This window comes from Lepidochelys kempii, chromosome 2 (assembly GCF_965140265.1).
Source record: "Lepidochelys kempii isolate rLepKem1 chromosome 2, rLepKem1.hap2, whole genome shotgun sequence".
NCBI classification, from domain to species: Eukaryota; Metazoa; Chordata; order Testudines; family Cheloniidae; genus Lepidochelys; species Lepidochelys kempii.
Genome location: NC_133257.1, coordinates 51,769,031 through 51,783,439, shown reverse-complemented (window position 1 = coordinate 51,783,439; position 14,409 = coordinate 51,769,031).

Below are 14,409 nucleotides of genomic sequence, written 5' to 3'. Positions count from 1 at the left end.
TCATTTTTACCATATAATTATAAAACAAATAAATTGGAATATGATTACAGTTTAGTGTATAGACAAGTCATCGTCAGTGTGAAATTTTAGTTTGTACTGACTTCGTTAGTGGTTTTTATGTAGCCTGTTGTAAAACTAGACAAATAACTAGCTGAGTTGATGTATCCCCTGGAAGACCTCTGTATACCCCTGGTTGAGAACCACTGCTCTATAAAATAGGGTTAATTTATAACATTTATTTCAATTTTTCACAAACTCTAATAAGAGTGCCTGTCTAATGCACTGAGTGTCCTTGACAATTTCTTAAATACACTAATGATATCCATATTTATAAAATTCTTTACAATGGGCATTAAAAGTGCTAAGCATTACTACTGTATTTCCACATCATTCATATGTGTAGTCTTGGTTACTTTGTTTTATATGTGTGTCAGTTTCAAAGGAGATTGTTGCTATTTGATTTATTTCCTGCTGATTGAGTCCAGTACTGCCAGCTCAAGCATTCAAAAATCATAAATTAAGCCCCCAAAATCATGAGACTGGCTTGCAAATCTTGAGATTTTAAAAATAATAAAGGTTGGGTCCTTTTTCTTGGCTTTCCAGTTTGAGCCTTTAGAGTGCACTTGGGTCACATGTTTAAGGTTTCATTCATAACCGTGAAGGTTAGAAAGTTACTCTTTAAAAAATGAAAGCTGAGATTTTCGTGTAATCATCTGACTCCAGGAACCGGGGCTTTAAGAAAAATGACAAATATCATGAGATGCCTGATGAAATCAGAAGAGTTGACAACTCTGTGGTTCTGTAGAAGTTTTGAGCCTTTTACATTTAATAGTCACTCTCCTATCCAAGTTTTCGATTCTGTCAGTTTTCCTCGGCAATCTTCCTTTAATTTTCTTAATGAATTAATCTATACATATAGGTCAGATTAATTAGTATTCTTTGTATTACCATAGCGTTTAGGGCCCTCCTCAGAGACCAAGATGTCAATGTGCCAGCGTTGTACAAACAGAACAAAAAGACTGTCCCTGCTCTCAAGAGATTCTGCCGTCCTCACTCACGCTGTGTAGTACCATGCTCTGCAAGTAGTTCCACTGTAGAAAATGGGACTACTCAAGGAGTACAATGCTGCTCAGTTGAATGAGAACAGCAGAATCTGTCCCACATACGCTATTTGAAGTTCACCTTCCTGGCAGCTTGAATGGTACGTATTTACCTTCTGTTTCCAACAATAGTTCAAAGGGAGCAATTCACCACAAAACACATGCTTACAGTCAGAAATCTGCTTGCAGCAGTGGAATTCTGTTACAGCCCCAGGACAGGTAGCATCTAAAGGTGACAATCCAAGCTTTCTGTTTCACTGTTACTTGCAGTAATAATGATTGCAGTGCCCAAGTCCAGAGAAGTGCTACTTTTGTCTCACACCAGTTATAAAAATTAGAGCTTGAAGAGATTCATTTATTCATAATATCCAGCCCATTCTGGCTTGAGTGGAGTCAATGGGGCCAGGATTCCAAATTTTCCAGTACCTTTTCCCACCGATTGATTTTGCTTTCTCTCATCTCTAATATGCATTGACAAGTATCCAAAGCTAGCAGGAGAACTAGATGACTTTTCAAAGGCAAATTATTTCAGTATTTCCTTAAATATCCCTCAGTATCACACATTTTAAGTACAAATATTCCCCACCCAGGAATTCAAAGCGAGAACTGTTATTTATAAAATGGCTTATTACTGCAGGCTTTGTCTGGGGCTTTCATCACCGTAGCAACTTTATGGACAGAGAAATTGCCTGTACTGTGATCATTTATACTCCAAGCCTTTTCCAGCTGTGTGGCAATGATTTTTCCATTCCTAAGCCTTGCTCAGTATTACATTACATGTTTATATGCACTGAAACACTAATGCATTTGAATTCCTGGATTTAACTGTTGCATGAAAACCCATGCTATAAAAGCATATGATAGAGCATCTCTTTCAGCCCTGCTCCTAAAGGAATGTTGTTTATAACCACAAGCCATCCTGTAGGTGGCAGTGTATAGCAAGAATCCAGCTTCTGCAAAGGACACACAGAAACCGAAAAGTTAAAATCAGTTTTTTCTACAAAGATATGTCAGAATGCTTTCTTATGTCACCAGCTAGTATATCCAGCTTCCCTTTCTAGTGCCAGTCAGAAGTCTGAATACCTGTATAAACAAGTTCTGCATAATTTGAATAATTTGTATGTTTGCTCTTTGCTCTCTGTGATCAGTTTGTGACAGACATTCCGCCCACACCACTTTTCCCATTGTCCTTTTTTTGCCTTTGTTTTTATTTGGATACAAAAGCCACTGGTAGAGAGCTGAGGCCACAGAATATTTGTGAGATGTTTTTTAGTTTGTTTCTGTAGGAGTTCCAGAGAATTGCTCTCTCTGTTGCATTCTTCCATCTGGTTCCATTGGATGCTCATTGCTGCCAAATCTTTCCAGCTGCTTCACCACAAATTCAAACACCCAACCACATTTGTCCATTCTTGTTACTGCAGTATTTCATATTTTGATGTTCTCTTTGCCATTGTTCTGGGGCTTACATTTATGTTTTCAGTCTTGCAAGAGCACTTTATAATGCTCTTTCTTTTTACGGCTTGAAGAATACTTTCAGCTTTTTATTTCTGTTGTAAACATTCATTCTCACTCTTTTTCAGAAATAAGTTTTGTTACTAATCACTAGTGACATTCATTAAAGAGATACTGAAGAAGTTAGAGTGGGTCCACCTGCTCACAGCTACCAATCTGGATCATATAGTTTTAGTCTAATTATATTCTGTTCATGTTTGATTCAGAAAGAAGTCTTTCCAGTGAAGTAGGTTAGAATATCTGGAGCTTTTGATCTTCTTTAAGCCCTTTTCACCTCCAATGTAACCAAACAAGAATCTCACCTTAAAAAATAAAAATAAAATGAAATGAAAACATCTTGTCATGGTTTAAGCCTCAGGGTTTTCTGTTTGTTCCTGTCTGACGTTTCAGCTGTACCAATGAAGCTTAGAAGCATAATTGTTTCAAGAAATTGTGGCGATGCACTGTAGAAAAATTCAGTCTTTATGGAGCAGTTTCTACATGTGGCTTTCATTTGTGCAATGTCACTTGTGCACACAGATGAAACAGGTTCTATGTGCAAAACTCTATTTTTATATCAAAATTGATGTAAGTGCTTTGCATAAGTAGATTCTGCCATTTGTATGGGTGAGTAATTGTGTGCAAACTTGTGCATGCAAGAGATTTGTATTTGCAAAGTTTCACATGCACAAATGGAGGCCTTAAATATGTGGTGTTATGTAAGTATTTGGTACGAAGTAGTATTTTCTGATATAATTGCTAACTTGTCTGATTTTAATTTTTTTATTGGTCTGCTTATAACTGTATTAATTACTATTATTGCTTCTATGGTATCTTAAAGGGCCAGCAATGAAATCTGCATGCCTAATTCACTTAAAACCAGTTGTACCATCACTTTTTAAGATAATGAAGTCTACTTTTTGAGTCAATAGCCCTAATAAATTGCAAGATTTGTGCTTTCCTTTCCAAGATTTTTCAAATGTCCTCTACTGTCTTTCCCTAATCTCCATTGTGGTTGTACCAGTTACCATATAAGTAATTTATTTTTTGCTGATTTTATTCGTCAAGCCTCATATCTTATCAAATGCGAGTTTCCTTTACTATATACTGGATCTGTTTTTTTGCTTTTGTCTTTTTTCCGCTGTTTGAGGGTCTGACTGAACAGTCTTGCTCTTTTTCATATTTGTTTTTAGCGTGGTACAAAGAAGATCGAACTAGTGATTAGTAGTTTAATAGAGCATACCTCTCAATTGCTCTTCATTATGAAGTATATTTATCTCACATAGATCAAAATATATTCCGTGTCCTTCCTGGAACTGGTGTTCTCCCACTTTATTACCATAATTTGTTAAACTGACAAATATAACAGATGATCATTCACTCTGGTGTCTAGGAAGGGCATTCAGCAGGGTTCTCTCTGTTTCAGACCTCTGCTTTTAGGAAAGCAAGACCTCTGAGAATACAGCTCTGGTGATTTATTAGTAGGTTGCAATGATATTGCAAACCACTTCCACCAGTGTGTGAACTGTTGCTCCTGGGATTTCCAGGCACTGCCACAAAGAACAGTGCACCTCAAAGTTTGGCTTTTGAAAGTACAAATGATAGGCTTGATTCAACCTTGAGTTTCATAGCCCTTTGACCTGGGGCAAAATATCTGCCTAAAAGGGGGTTGTACTGCAGCAGTGTGAGATACTGACAACGTTCACTCCATCAGGGGCCTTAAGACACAGTCAACCTAGAGAATGGTGCTGTGCAAGGAGAGAATATGTCCAGGGAACTCAGGAGATTCATTAATTCAATGCCCTGGCCAGAGCCAGAAGCAATGTAACCTGGAGCCAGATTAAATTTGCCCTGCTTTAGGGGTACCCCCAAAGATGGCAGTGATGCAAACCAGACTACTCTCTTCTGGGAAATTGTTCTGTTGGCACTTTTGAGCCCTCTTTTACATCCATTCAGTCTCCTTTTCAGATTGTTTTTCTTGATTCTGCCACATTTCCTTTGAAAATTTTCTCTTAAGTTTTTAATTGAATGAATCAATTCAATGCTCTTTTAATGATATTTCTACCAATATTTGCACCAGTTATTCAGATTATATGCAACCCCTGTTACGAGCAGGTGTGAATTGAGCCTAATCAGTTAAAATAACAGAGCTCCCAATCAACATATTTTACCTTGTAATATACCAGGCTTTGTATAAATATGAAACTCTTTGATTGCAACTTGTGTGGTTCCAATTATTCCAGTCTCTGAGTCTCAAAAAAGGATTGTTTCCAAAAGACAAATCAAGCACAACATGTACAATTTTGTTCCAATTTCCAGCTTTAAGTCTTTATTCAGTTCTCTTTACACTTTCCCTTTGTCTGGAATCTTCCAGTTTCTGAATACTGAAAGCTGGTCACAACACTGAGCATTGTATACACCTGTGTGCAGATAATGGGACACTGAGCTGGTGTTTCTGATTGCAGTCCTCTTTTTTGTTCAGTAATGCTTAAATTACTGAGGCAGACTACTATATGTTTACCTTATCTTCTGTGATTGTCCATTGCTACATAAATATTGATGATTTTACTATTTAATCTTCTCTATTATTTCTACCTGATATAACTTGCTTGTTACGGAGATGTAAACCCAAGCTCAGAACAACAATGGATTTGCTCAAACATGTCAGACATATTTGTTGGGAGTGATTAGGAGGAATGTAGGCTGCTAACATGCATACTGTTGTGGAAAGAGGTGATTGCATAAGGCAATGTCCAAACAGCCTAAAGATGACCTATCATCCTGTATGCCAGTTGGCAAATACACCACCTGGAAAGTTAGACCAAAATTGGCACTTTATTTTATCTGAAGTTCCTTCCCACAGTACTAGATCTTATTTTTTTTTTATTTTAAGGAGACTTCTAAAACAGCATCAAAATGATACAAAATAATCTTAACACCCAGCAGTGGCCTTCCTAGCTTTTCAGCAAGTGGGAAGGGGAGAGAACATGCCCTTTCACATATGCCAACTTTCCTGGGTATCTCTTAGCCAGGTGCCTCCTGCCAGATCCCTTTGGAAGGGGCTTACCTCAAGATCTTACCTTAACCTTCATCTTCTCAACTCTGAGCCAGGAGCATTCCTCTGTTTAGTGTCCAGCAGACAGTCACAAGAGGCTTGGTCCACTGCCTGAACTCCATCATGTGACTACAACTCCCACCCAGCAACCTCTGGTCTTACAGGGGCTATGTGCATCTGTGCTTACAGGCCAACTCTCACTTACACATCCATACAGACTATGAGAGGTTCTGGATATCAACTTCTGAGGAGGACTAAATTGGTTTTGGTAAGGTCATACTATGGATACTTTCTCAGTTATGAAAAGCTGGGTTCTTGGATAAGACAATGAAAATGTATTTCCCATAAATCCACTCTGAAGTACTTTTCATTGAGATATGCTGGACAAGGGAAATTACTGGGAACTACACGGACTTTTGTGACTAGAAGCAGGGATACATAAATGAAGCTGTGAGGCAGAAAAAAAAGGACTTCTTAAAGTGTAGGATTCTCATTCTGCTTAATCAATATTCTGCAACTGAGTTGCAGGTCTGGTGACTGTAGGAACCTGCTAAATTGATATTGCAGTATTATCCACCCCAAACATTTAAAAATCATGTGAGGCCCCCAAATCGTGATTTGGCTGAAAAAATGAGATAAAAATGTGCAAATGAAACATGGTGGCAGTGTTGGAACTGTGCGTTCTTTGCAGTGCAGTATCCGGCTGTCAAGACCCACTGCTCTTGAACCTGGGTTCACAGGAGCAGCCACGCTGAAACAAATAATGGATATCCCTGCCCTGAAGTACTACCAGCCAAGAGATCCACTGACACTCCAGTGTGATACATGGGAGAAATGACTGGGTGTAGTTCTTTTGCAGGAGCAGGCAGTTGTTTATGCCAGCAGAGCCCTGTCCATGTACCTCTGATAAGTCTGAAATAGAGAAAGAGCTTCTGATTCTGATATCTGGAGTGGAGCGATGCCACCAGGACACCTATGGACATCCAGTAATAGAGCAATCAGACCACAAACTCCTAGAGATAACCAAGGCAAACCTCCTTCTGAGTGCTTCAAAGAGATTGCAGCACGTGTTGATGCACCTCCAGCACTTCCAGGGAGAGATCAGATATTGTCCAGGAGAAATACTGATGTTAGTTGACACCATGAGCAGAACATATATACCCAGCATCAGCAAGCTGGGAGAAGAGGATTAGGACTCAGTGCAGCATGTTGATGGATTCAGTCCCCCAGTATCAACAGCAAAGCTGATGAAAATCAAATTGGCTATGGGAAAGGACATCCAATTACAGTCAATCAAGAGAGTGATACTAGCCGCGTGGCCAGAAGACAAAAGCCAAGTGATGGTAGGAGCAGAACCATATTTTCAAATTAAGATGAGCTGAGTGTACAGAATCATATTTTGAGGACAGAGTTGTTGTCCCCCTCATTATGAAAGGATGTCATGCTAAAAATACATGCCTGTCCTGGGGTATTTAGACCCCATACTGGTCTGGCAGCCAAGGAGATAATGCAGCAACCATCAGCCAGCACTGGTTGGCAGCTGGGGGAATAAAAACTGAGAAGCAAAGGGAGGGGGCAGCTGGCTGGAGAAGGAAAGTCCTGCCAGCAAGCTGATGAGAAGCTCCCAGAGACAAAATCCCAGAGAAGGGATCCAACAGACTAAAGAAGCCCACGGAACCAAGGAAGGTAGGGAGGAGCTCAGCAGGAGGAGTTGTTGTGGCCTGAATCTGAAGCTTGGTTTAAGGGCCCTGAGCTGGAACCCAGTGGAGTGGGTGGAACTGGGTTTCACTACCAATCCCCCAGAGACTTAAGAACCAAAGGAGTTTCCCCGACCCCTGAGGACCAGGCCCAGCTAACCCCACCAAGTATAATGGGAAACTTGTGTACCACAGTGGGATTGAAACTAATATCCTTACTAGCCCAGAAAAGAACTACCATAGAGACTCTGGCAAGAGGAGCTGACTGACTGCCCAACCAGATCAAGTGAACTCTGTGCAACACTCCTCTGACCAAAGCGGACGCTGTTGCATTAGCACAGCAGCTCACAATGCCTCACACCTGGGCATTGATAGCTGTCTTAGACAGGCTTGAGCAGTGGTGAGCTGGGGCCGGTTCGCACCAGTTCGCTAGAACCGGTTGTTAAATTTAGAAGCCCTTTTAGAGCTGGTTGTTCCGCGAGGGACAACCTAGGTTCTAAAAGGGCTTCTAAATTTAACCGGCCAAAAGTGGTGACTTAGGCATTGACTCCATGGGTGCTCCAGGGCTGGAGCACCCAAGGGGAAAGTTTGGTGGGTGCAGAGCACCCACTGGCCGCTCCCCGCCCCACCCCCGGCCCCAGCTCACCTCACCTCCGCTCCGCCTCCGCCTCCTCCCCTGAATGCGCCGCCGCGCTCTGCTTCTCCGCCCCCCCAGGCTTCCTGCGAATCAGCTGTTTGTGCAGGAAGCTGGGGCAGGCTGAGAAGCGGGCCGCAGCTTCCTGCTCAGGCCCAGGGAGGTGGAGGTGAGCTGGGGCGGGGGTGGGGGTGCGAGGAGGGCCGCCTGCGCCACAGCAGGTAACCCGGGGCGGGGGGACCGCTCCCCGCCCCAGCTCACCTCTGCCACCGTCGGCCTGAGCGGGAAGCTGCGGCCTGCTTCTCAGCCCTCCCAGGCTTCCCGCGTGAACAGCTGATTCACGGGAAGCTGGGGGAGGGGGCGGAGAAGCAGAGTGGGGCAGCACGTTCAGGGGAGGAGGTGGAGCAGAGGTGAGGTGAGCTGGGGCCGGGCATGGGGCGGGGAGCTGCTGGTGGAGTACCCAGGGAGTCGGCGCCTAAGGCGCCACTTTTGATGTGATCAGTGGGGGGAGCGGCCACTCTCCCTGCTGCCCCCTAGCTACACCCCTAGGAGCCAGAGGGACCTGCCGGATGCTTTCTGGGAGCTGCCCCAGGTAAGCACTTCCAGGACTCCCCACTTTGCCCCCCAGCAGGTGCCTCTGGCTCTTAGGGGTGGCGTGGGCACCCACTACGGTGGCCCATGAGACCCTTCTGCCCGGTTCTGGGGGCAGTCAGGGGAGGGGGGTGGATGGGGCAGGGGTCCTGGGTGGGCATCAAGAAACACGGGGGGATTGGATGGGGCAGGAGTCCTGGGGGGTGGGGGTGGGCAACGACCCCCTCGTGGGATGAGGAGGGAACCCGTGGTTAAAATTTTGGCAGCTCATCACTGAGCTTGAGTGTGTGTTGACTGGCTGGGAATGAATATACAACTCTACTGCTTGATAAAAAGGTGTGCTACCTGTTAGTTGTGTGATTTCCTCCAGCAGAAAGAGAGACTTACCACATGAGCCGCCCGCCTGACCATGGAGCAAGGTGTGAGCAGACTTGTTTACCTTCAAGGAAAAGCAATAGTTGATTACAAAAGTGCACTACTGTAAAATAGTTTAGGAGGCTGATGACCTGCTGATAAAAGAAGCAAGTCCGTGATTAGCAAACCGAAGGCCCACTTTGCGAGAGATGGCATTCCAGACACTGTATTCACTGACAACTGACTCCAATTTGCTCCTGAAGTAATGTGCATGCAAATGGGGAATTTGACCATCCCACCTCTACCCCAGCATACCCACAGAGAGATAAATGGAATCAGCTGTGAAAACGCCTACAATTGTTACACATGGCAATTTATTCTGGTGCAGACCCCTTGTTAGTATTTTTGGCACACAATACCACCTCATCACAGCAGTGCCAAAATGGTCCAGAGCAGGCACTGAAGAAACAAAGGACCAAAACCATGCTACCAGTGGGGGCAGACCTGTTGCAGCTGGAAGGATGAAAATACTCCTGAGAGGAGACGGCCAACAATTAGAGAAGGCAGACACTTCAGCACAACTGGCCAGTCCCAGAGACAGGCACTCCTGTGGGGATCCAGCAGAAAGAATGGACTAACGGAGTCATGAGGGAGTGGTAGAGTGGCACCAGGTCATATGAGGTGGTGACACAAGAGTGACAAGTGAGCTGAAGGAAGAGGAAACATGAGCCAGAAGAAAAGACAGCACCCAGAGAGATCCAGCAGAGATCATCATAAAATGGAGAGACCAAACCATCCAGAGGCCAGTGCCAGCAGGAGGAAGAAGACTCCAGAGGGAGAGAGTTTGCTAGACTCAAAGGATATGTCTACACTGAAATTGAAAACCCATGGCTGGCCCATGCCAACTGACGCAGGCTTGTGGAACGTGGGCTAAGGGACTGTCCAGCTGTGGTGTAGACATTTTGGGCTTGGGTTGGAGCCCAGGCTCTAGGATCCTGGAAGGCGAGAGGGTCCCAGAGCTTGGGTTGCAGCCTGATCCCGAACCCAACCGTCTACACTGCAGTTAAACAGCCCTTTAGCCTGAGCCCCACAAGCCCGAGTCAGCCAGCATGGGCCAGATGCAGGTGTTCAACTGCAATGTAGACATACTCGGAGACAGAGAGCTTGCCTACACTTGAAATGCTACAGTGGCACAGCTGCAAGAGTGCTTCAGTGTAGATCCGGGGTGGGCAAACTTTTTGGCCTGAGGGCCACATCAGGGTTGCGAAACGGTATGGAGGGCCAGGTAGGGAGGCTGTGCCTCCGCAATCAGCCTTGCCCCTGCCCCCTATCTGCCCCCTCCCACTTTCCACCCCCTGACTGCCCCCCTCAAGACCCCTGACCCATCCACCCCCCCCTTGCTCCTTGTCCCCTGACTGCCCACTCCTGAGACCCCACCTCCTATCCAGCCCCCCCACTCCCTGTCCCCTGACTGCCCCAACCCCTATCCACATCCCTGCCCCTGACAGGCTCCCTGGGACCCCCAACACATCCACCCCCTCCACTCCTTGTCCCTGACCTCCCCCTCCTGGGACCCCCATCCCTAACTGCCCCCCCAAAACCCCACCCCCTATCCAACCCCCCCCTGCTCCCTGTCTCCTGACTGCTCCCCTCCCTGAACCTCTGCCCCATCCAATCACCCCTGTCTCCTGACTGCCCCCTGGGACCTCCTGCCCTTTATCCACCCCCCCGCCCCCTTATCAGGCCGCTCAGAGCGGCAGGACAGGCTTATTGGAAAGCCTGGGAGGTGGGTGGGCGCAAGCTGCACTGCCCGCGTGGTGGCGTAGCTGCAGGGGAGGGGAGGGGCCGGGAGCTCAGGGGCTGGGCAGGATGGTCCCGCAGACCGTAGTTTGCCCACCTCTGGTGTAGACACTACCTATGCTGATGGGAGGGGTTCACCCATCAGCATAGGTAATCCACCTCTCCAAGAGGCCTGAACTTGGTCAACAGAAGAATTTTGTTGACTTAACCCTATCTATGCAGGAACTTAGGTCAGCTTTTTCACACCCCTGAGCAACGTAGCTGGATTGATCTAATTTTCTAGTGTAGACCAGCCCAGAGATAGGGCATTCCTGGTATGACTGTCTGTTGAGGAGTGTAACGGGGTGAGACTCACACCTGCAGTGCCTCCTGTCAGTCATCCTGGGAATTAGCTCTTTTGACCTGGAGTGCCCTCTGCAGGCTGGTGCCTTGCTGCCACTGGCCCCCATGTCCCTCCCGGACCCGGCGCCCCTTGTCCGTGGGTGCTGCCCCCTGGCAGTACACCTGCTGTCTGGGTCTCCCCATCCAGGGGAACCCACACCCACTATCCCTACCTTGCCTCAGTGGCTACTGCCAGTCACCATCTAGCCCCCTTTCACTGGGGCTGACTGCAGTCTGTATAAGCCAATCATCACAGGCAAGGGGGGTTTGGACCAGCTGCCTCTGCCTACCCGGGGCTGCACCCTTGCACCTTTCTGGCCTTTGACAAGGCCGCAGCCTGGGGCTTTTCTGGCTGGGAACCCCCCAGCTTCCTTGCCTTCTTCACCAGCCCTGCTCCCCTCAGGTACTCTGTGTGTGTATGTGAGAGAGAGAGAGTGTCCCCCTTATAAGGGCCAGCTGGGCCTTGATTGGGGCATGGCCACAGCTGAGGCTGCTTCTCCATTCAGCCTTCCCCAGCCACAGCTCTCCACCAGGGCTGCTTTTAACCCCTCCGGGCAGGAGCTGGGTGACCACCCCACTACAAGGAGACTAAACTATCTCTGGCCTCATGTACACTAGAAAATTAAGTCAGCATAACTGTTTCTTATAGGTATGAAAAATTCACATCACTGACTGGTGTAGTTAAGCTGACTTAAGTTTTTGAGTAAATAGCACTAGGAAGAATTCTTCTGTCGATTAAGCTGCTGCCTCTAAGAGCTGGATTACCTATGCCAATGGGGAACCCCCTCCTAGTGGTATAGGTAATGTCTACACTGAAGTGCTACACTGGTGTAACTGCAGCTGTGCCGCTGTAGCATTTTAAGTGTAGACAAGTCCTCAAAGACTATGTAACCAGCTGAGTCTGTGGTAAAGACAAGGCTCCAATTTGACTATGTGCAAGTGAGCTCAAGCCAAAGGGACATTGGGTGAGGGTCTGGGCATCAATTATTTTATATTTAAAATGTTTGCAAAACAGGGATGATATATAATGATCAATGGAACAGGAGTTGGATGGTCCATGTTCCCTGGAGGGACTGTTATTGAAGGGACACCAGAAAACTAGGGATTGTGGGGAGTTAGGCTGGAAGCAATTTTGCTGCAAGGACAGAGCAAGACATAGGATTTAATAAAGTTCCACTTGTGCAGCTTAACCTGCATTCAGCACCACTATTTGCAAATGAAATGGTGCATTCTGGCCACATTTTGAAGCTTTTCCCCACAACCCTGAGGGCTAGAAAGTTACATTTTTTTTTCTAATAAAAGTTTAGATTCACACTTAATCAAGTGTCTCCAGGAGCTGGGGCTTCAAGAACCCCCCCCCCCCAAATCACGAGACTCACAATAAAGCCATGAGATCTGGCAACACTGATATTTATTTTTCTTAGCCTGCTTTCAGTTCATACTTATTCTATATTTTCTGTTCTCTGCCATTAAATATCCCTTTAAAAGACATGATTCTACTGCAAAGGATTAAGAAAAAAAACGTTGTTGGGGGATGATGTGGAGAGAGAGCCTCAACTTTCTTTTATGAGAAGGCTGAGTCAACAGTGGAACAGAAGGCACGAGTACCTGGCCAAGGACAATTGAGGTTTTTGCTTTATCCCTGAAAGGTTCCACTGAGGGGCAATCTGGGCACAGGGAACGCCAAACAAGCTGGAGGGGGCAAGGCCCTGTTCCAGTCATATGTATTTTTAAATACTTTTCTCACTCTCTATAGCCCAATCCACCAAGTGTACAAAACAGTGTAAAATGTTCTAGCACAAATATAAACCTTGAACTAGTAAAGGAGATTATTTTCACCAGCTAATGAGCTGTCATTTAACATTGTTAAAATGTTTTGGAGTACGCACTGAAATGGTGTGGTCTGTAGGTCCCATCAAATATAACAGGATGGCCGTAGTGATAAAGAATGTTAAAAGTATGAATTGCTTTTGAATTCTCCTGAGGGAAGCTGCAAGACTCTGCTCTTGTTATCTGAAGATATCGTCTACAGCACACGGCAAATTTATCAACAGCCAGGCCTGGCCCTAGATTGTTGTTTCTAAATGTGTGAACATTTTCCCTGATCTTCAAAAGAAATTACTTATTGCACTGGCTGCAGAAATAGAACCACAGTTCAGCAAGAGAGAAATCTTTAGCACATTGCTTTCCTGAAATCTACACGAGATTTCTAGCAAAGTTAGCATCCTGCTGCCGGTAATGATAGGTCCTGTCCATGCTATCCTGAGTCCCCCTCTGGCTGATGCATTCAGTAGTTGCTGCCATGGTACTTACTAAGCTGTCAGTGCTTCTTCCCTGCTTTGTACTGTGCCACGTGTTATGAAAGAGTAGATGTTTCCAGAGACCGTGGGTCGCACTCATTCTTTTTTGTTTTTATTTATTGATTTAAAACCGTGTACTTTTTATTGCTGTGATTCTTAAATATCTGGCCTTGTCTGCACTAGAGACTCTATCATGTGGCATCTTCCTGGCATGTTTGTAATGTACAATGCATCCCCACACAAAATCACTACTAGACATCCACAAAGGGTCACATTACACTGTGGATTGCACTTGCTCTGAGCAAAGCTAGGTACTGTGTCATCCACTGCCATCACTGTCTCCACTAGTGCTGATCTACTGCAGACTGCAGATGTCTTGTTGGCAAAATTAGTCCACCCACCATCCTCTCACAGTGCAATGTCTCCTTAGGTGGGCTCTCTGAGTTTCTGCAGTTTGGGGTCAAGTTTTCTGGAAGCTCCTTACTTATACAAATTGAGCTGTACAATTGCCCTCCTATTTATAGAATCATAGGGCTGGAAGAGCCTTCAGAAGTTAAGTCTAGCACCCTATACTGAGGTAGGACCAAGTAAACCTAGACCATCCCTGGAAGAAGGTATTTGTCTAACCCTATTCTTAAAAACCTACAGTGATGAGGATTCCATAACCTCCCTTGGAAGCCTATTCCAGAGATTAACTACACTTATAGTTAAAAGATTTTTCTAGTCTAAATCTCCCTTGGTGCAGATTAAACCCATTATTTCTTGTCCTACCTTCAGTGGACATGAAATACAGTGGATCCCACTCATCTTTGTAATAGCCCTTAACATATTTGAAGACTGCTAACAGGACCCCCCCTCCAGTCTTTTCTCAAGACTAAACATGCCCAGTTTTCTTAACCTTTCCTCTGAGGTCAGGTTTTCTAAACCTTTTATCACTTTTGTTGCTCTCTTGTGGACTTTCTTCAATTTGTCCACATCTTTCCTAAAATGTGGCACCCCAGAACTG